Source organism: Protomyctophum parallelum, assembly GCF_964188405.1.
Source record: "Protomyctophum parallelum genome assembly, chromosome: 1".
In the NCBI taxonomy this organism is placed as follows: Eukaryota; Metazoa; Chordata; class Actinopteri; order Myctophiformes; family Myctophidae; genus Protomyctophum; species Protomyctophum parallelum.
In genome coordinates this window covers 22,121,296-22,127,295 of record NC_139697.1, presented here as the reverse complement: position 1 = coordinate 22,127,295, position 6,000 = coordinate 22,121,296, and positions in this window count along the sequence as shown.

The following is a 6,000-nucleotide window of genomic DNA, read 5'->3' as shown; positions in this document are numbered from 1 at the left end:
AAGCTGAAGTAAAAGTTAAAAAAGTATGAACATTTGTAAAAACTATAGTTTAAGCATAAATAACTGCATAAAGCGGAAATAAAGTATGTGGAAGTAGTATGATGCCCAAAAAGGGGCAGAATAAAGTAAGTAAAGTATTACTGTCTACTAATGATTTGTAATGTATGAATAATGCTTTACAATGTATTCTTGATGAATCAAGAAAAGGTAAAAAAGAAAAAAAATAGTCAATCCAATGGAGTATACATATAAAAGCATTCATGAGCTTAACAGAAATAGCATACTTTTACATGTAAAAAGAAGGTTCAAATAGCATATAGGCCTATCTTTAAAAGCATAAACACAATGATTATTGATAATGGTCTAAGATATTTCTTAAAAAAAATATTAAGATAAAAAATATTAAGTTCTTTATTATTATTTTTTTCCTTTGAAGTTTAAAAAAAAGTTAAAGTTTTAATTTTTTAATGTTTTTAATTTCTTTTAATTTTTTAATGTTTTAATCATGCTAATGCTAACATGCTAATGCTAACATGCTAACATGCTAATGCTAACATGCTAACATGCTAACATGCTAATGCTATCATGCTAACATGCTAATGTTAACATGCTAATGCTATCATGCTAATGCTAACATGCTAATGCTAACATGCTAATGCTAACATGCTAATGCTAACATGCTAACATGCTAATGCTAACATGCTAATGCTAACATGCTAATGCTATCATGCTAACATGCTAATGCTAACATGCTAACATGCTAATGCTAACATGCTAACATGCTAATGCTAACATGCTAACATGCTAATGCTAACATGCTAACATGCTAATGCTATCATGCTAACATGCTAATGTTAACATGCTAATGCTAACATGCTAATGCTAACATGCTAATGCTAACATGCTAACATGCTAATGCTAACATGCTAATGCTATCATGCTAACATGCTAATGCTAACATGCTAACATGCTAATGCTAACATGCTAACATGCTAATGCTAACATGCTAACATGCTAACATGCTAATGCTATCATGCTAACATGCTAACATGCTAACATGCTAATGCTAACATGCTAACATGCTAATGCTAACATGCTAATGCTATCATGCTAACATGCTAATGCTAACATGCTAACATGCTAATGCTAACATGCTAATGCTAACATGCTAACATGCTAATGCTAACATGCTAACATGCTAATGCTAACATGCTAACATGCTAACATGCTAATGCTATCATGCTAACATGCTAACATGCTAATGCTAACATGCTAATGCTAACATGCTAACATGCTAATGCTAACATGCTAATGCTATCATGCTAACATGCTAATGCTAACATGCTAACATGCTAATGCTAACATGCTAATGCTAACATGCTAACATGCTAATGATAACATGCTAATGCTATCATGCTAACATGCTAATGCTAACATGCTAACATGCTAATGCTAACATGCTAACATGCTAATGCTAACATGCTAACATGCTAATGCTATCATGCTAACATGCTAATGCTAACATGCTAATGCTAACATGCTAATGCTAACATGCTAACATGCTAATGCTAACATGCTAATGCTAACATGCTAACATGCTAACATGCTATCATGCTAACATGCTAATGCTAACATGCTAACATGCTAACATGCTAATGCTATCATGCTAACATGCTAATGCTATCATGCTAATGCTAACATGCTAACATGCTAATGCTAACATGCTAATTTTTAAGTTTTCATTATTTTAATTTTTTTCAATTTTTCCATTTTTTTTAATTTTTTTATTTTTTTTAATTTTTTTTCATTTTTTTTCATTTTTTTATTTTTTTTTAAAGTTTTTTTAATTTTTTTATTTTTTTTTCATTTTTTTGAAAATATTTTTTTATAAACGTGTGTGTGTGTGTGTGCGTGCGTGCGTGCGTGCGTGCGTGCGTGCGTGCGTGCACTTGCGAGAGCTGTGTAAAGGCCAGCCAATAGGAAGACAGGGTGTGTGTGTGCGTGCGTGCATGCGTGCGTGCGTGCTCTTGCGAGAGCTGTGTAAAGGCCCTCCAATTGCACAAATAGCAGACCTACAAGCCCACAAGGTATCGCAGAGCAACTCATTGAGATCTTGTAACTTTAATTTCAGCCCTGTAATTAAGCTCTTATATGTCTCAGCTGTGGAAGTGTAAAAGACAAACAAGTGGCGCGCAACTTGAAGGTCTTGATCTTGAATGGTCTTGAATGGGGGGAAACTATGCCCGAACAAATTGCTCTATCGCAAAAAGTAAAAGTCGAATGCAAATAATTCTTTCGCTGTGAGTGGCCTGAGATATTGAGGTACACCATGTGCGATTGTGGTGTTGGTACGATCGAAAATGTGGTTATAAGAGCGAGTTAAGAATTGTCATCGCAATAATTTCCTCGTAAGATTTCTACAATGGATGTCAATGAGCAAGATTGACTGTATTTGTGTCACTTAAAAGGCCGTAGTTCACATTCTGTATGTCTCTGTGTTTTGGTGGTCACATTGTGTGAAAGAGGACATGTGTGGCTACAAAATGACCAAAGGACATGCGTGTAAAGTGAATATCTTGGCCGGGACGGCAATTTGTTTGGTAAATTTTCAAGGAAAGATTTTCTGTTCTACGCACTCTAGTGAAAAAAGCCCGCACTCTAAGTTGGCACTAATTAGGCGAAACGGCCTGCGATTGAACTGCGATTTCGGAAAAACCGTTTAACGTATTCGAATACGGTTTGAACCACGAAAAAGTCCAGAGTCGTGTGAGCTTTCTAAAGTTTAAATCACGTTTCTACGACAAAGTATGCCAGAGTAATGAGGCTGCAAAAGTGAGGTTGATTTAGAGATAAATCCCATACATTGTCAATGGGAGGAAAAAACTATAAATAAAGTTAAATATTTTAAAAAGTATAAACTTTTTCAAAACAACTTTTTCACCAATGAAAGTTCAAAGATAGATGAACATTATAAAGTTTGAATGAAGTTTCAAAGTGAAAGTATGACGGAGTAATAAGAGCTCAAAAAAGTTAACTGTGAAAAATGGGACCTTTCTTCCATCGACTCTCACTATAAAGAATGTAAAAAAAAGTTAAAAAGTTAAAAAGTATAAAAAGTATAAAACTTTGTAAAAATTCTAATTGGAGCATAAATAACTGCAAAGAGCTGAACAGTTTGAAGTTTGAACTAAATTTCTAGCATAAAGTATGTGGAAGTAGTTAGGTGCCAAAAAAAACGGCGGAATAAAGAAACATAAGAATAACTAGAAAGCAGTTCCTGTAGAAACTGCGTGGGCTCGCGTAAAATGCTTTGTATAAAGTTATTGCCGTGTCAAGTTTGAAACTCGGGGACCGGAGTAATGGTGTTACCATTGGTGTTCTAAATCTATAATCAAAATTTCGGGACTGTAGCATATTGTAAAGAAAAGTAGAAAATGCATTAAAGCTGAAGTAAAAGTTAAAAAAAGTATGAAAATGTGTAAAAACTATAGTTTAAGCAGAATAAAGTATGTGGAAGTTGTAGACGTGTTTTTAAAGTTTTTCTTTAAATGTAAAAAAAAAGAAAAAAATCTAAAAAATTGAAGTTTTTTCTTTTTAAGTAAAAAAGAAAAAAAATATTTTTAAGTTTTAATTTTTTTCATTTTTTTTCATTTTTTTCCATTTTTTTCATTTTTTTCATTTTTTTCAATTTTTTTCATTTTTTTAATTTTTTTTCATTTTTTTCATTTTTTTTATTTTTTTTAATTTTTTTTAATTTTTTTTAATTTTTTTTAATTTTTTAATTTTTTTTAAGTTTTGTTTAATTTTTTTAATTTTTTTAATTTTTTTTTTTTTATTTTATTTTTTTTATTTTTTTTGAAAATATTTTTTTATAAACGTGTGTGTGTGTGTGTGTGTGTGCGTGCGTGCGTGCATGCGTGCGTGCACTTGCGAGAGCTGTGTAAAGGCCAGCCAATAGGAAGACAGGGTGTGTGTGTGTGTGCGTGCGTGCATGCGTGCATGCGTGCGTGCGTGCTCTTGCGAGAGCTGTGTAAAGGCCATCCAATTGCACAAATAGCAGACCTACAAGCCCACAAGGTATCGCAGAGCAACTCATTGAGATCTTGTAACTTTAATTTCAGCCCTGTAATTAAGCTCTTATATGTCTCAGCTGTGGAAGTGTAAAAGACAAACAAGTGGCGCGCAACTTGATCTCTTATTTTACAATGGTTCTGAATGGGGGGAAACTATGCCCGAACAAATTGCTCTATCGCAAAAAGTAAAAGTCGAATGCAAATAATTTCTTCGCTGTGAGTGGCCTGAGATATTGAGGTACACCATGTGCGATTGTGGTGTTGGTACGATCGGAAATGTGGTTATAAGAGCGAGTTAAGAATTGTCATCGCGATAATTTCCTCGTAAGGATTTTACTATGGAGGTCAATGAGCAGATTGACTGTATTTGTGTCACTTAAAAGGCCGTAGTTCACATTCTGTATGTCTCTGTGTTTTGTTGGTCACATTGTGTGAAAGAGGACATGTGTGGCTACAAAATGACCAAAGGACATGCGTGTAAAGTGAATATCTTGGCCGGGACGGCAATTTGTTTGGTAAATTTTCAAGGAAAGATTTTCTGTTCTACGCACTCTAGTGAAAAAAGCCCGCACTCTAAGTTGGCACTAATTAGGCGAAACGGCCTGCGATCGAACTGCGATTTCGGAAAAAACGTTTAACGTATTCGAATACGGTTTGAACCACGAAAAAGTCCAGAGTCGTGTGAGCTTTCTAAAGTTTAAATCACGTTTCTACGACAAAGTATGCCAGAGTAATGAGGCTGCAAAAGTGAGGTTGATTTAGAGATAAATCCCATACATTGTCAATGGGAGGAAAAAACTATAAATAAAGTTAAATATTTTAAAAAGTATAAACTTTTTCAAAACAACTTTTTCACCAATGAAAGTTCAAAGATAGATGAACATTATAAAGTTTGAATGAAGTTTCAAAGTGAAAGTATGACGGAGTAATAAGAGCTCAAAAAAGTTAACTGTGAAAAATGGGACCTTTCTTCCATCGACTCTCACTATAAAGAATGTAAAAAAAAGTTAAAAAGTTAAAAAGTATAAAAAGTATAAAACTTTGTAAAAATTCTAATTGGAGCATAAATAACTGCAAAGAGCTGAACAGTTTGAAGTTTGAACTAAATTTCTAGCATAAAGTATGTGGAAGTAGTTAGGTGCCAAAAAAAACGGCGGAATAAAGAAACATAAGAATAATAAATATAGGCTGCCAATATCTAGTGTGTGCTCGCTGTGGCGAGCCCACAAATATAGGCTGCCAATATCTAGTGTGTGCTCGCTGTGGCGAGCCCACAAATATAGGCTGCCAATAACTAGTGTGTGCTCGCTGTGGCGAGCCCACAATGAACGTATACACTATAGTGTATTGTCATTATATAGATATTGACTTTAGAGTGCTATGTCTACAGAAAATGCTATCCAAGTTACATAAGTTGAGCCTATGCATACGCCTGTAAGCATGCAATCATGTAATTGTTCTTTTTAAAAGTGATTTAAGTACACATTTTTTTTTAACAATTCCTCAATTTAGTTTAATTGATGTTTAAATTTGTCTATCAGTAACATTTCAGTGATTTGAAATGGAACTGTTGTTGTTTTATGTTGTGGTGCTGTTTTATCAAGACATTCAGGTGACCATCCCTGCCACCTGTTGAACCACGGCCCCCATAGTGGCACATGTGTGACTAACTAGTAACTGACAGCTAAATCCCCAATGTTTATAAGTGTTTTAGGATGTTGATATTCATTCATCAGCCAACACTCCCCACTGACAGGTAGTTTCCCCCCCCAACATTTTGGTTTTAAGATGTTGATATTCATTCATTCATTCATTCAGTTTTATGACTGGGGGGTCATATTTTGCCTGTCATAATTTGACTCCCCTCCCTATCTAAAGATTCGACAGTATTAGGATGTTGATATTCATTCATCAGCCAACACTCCCC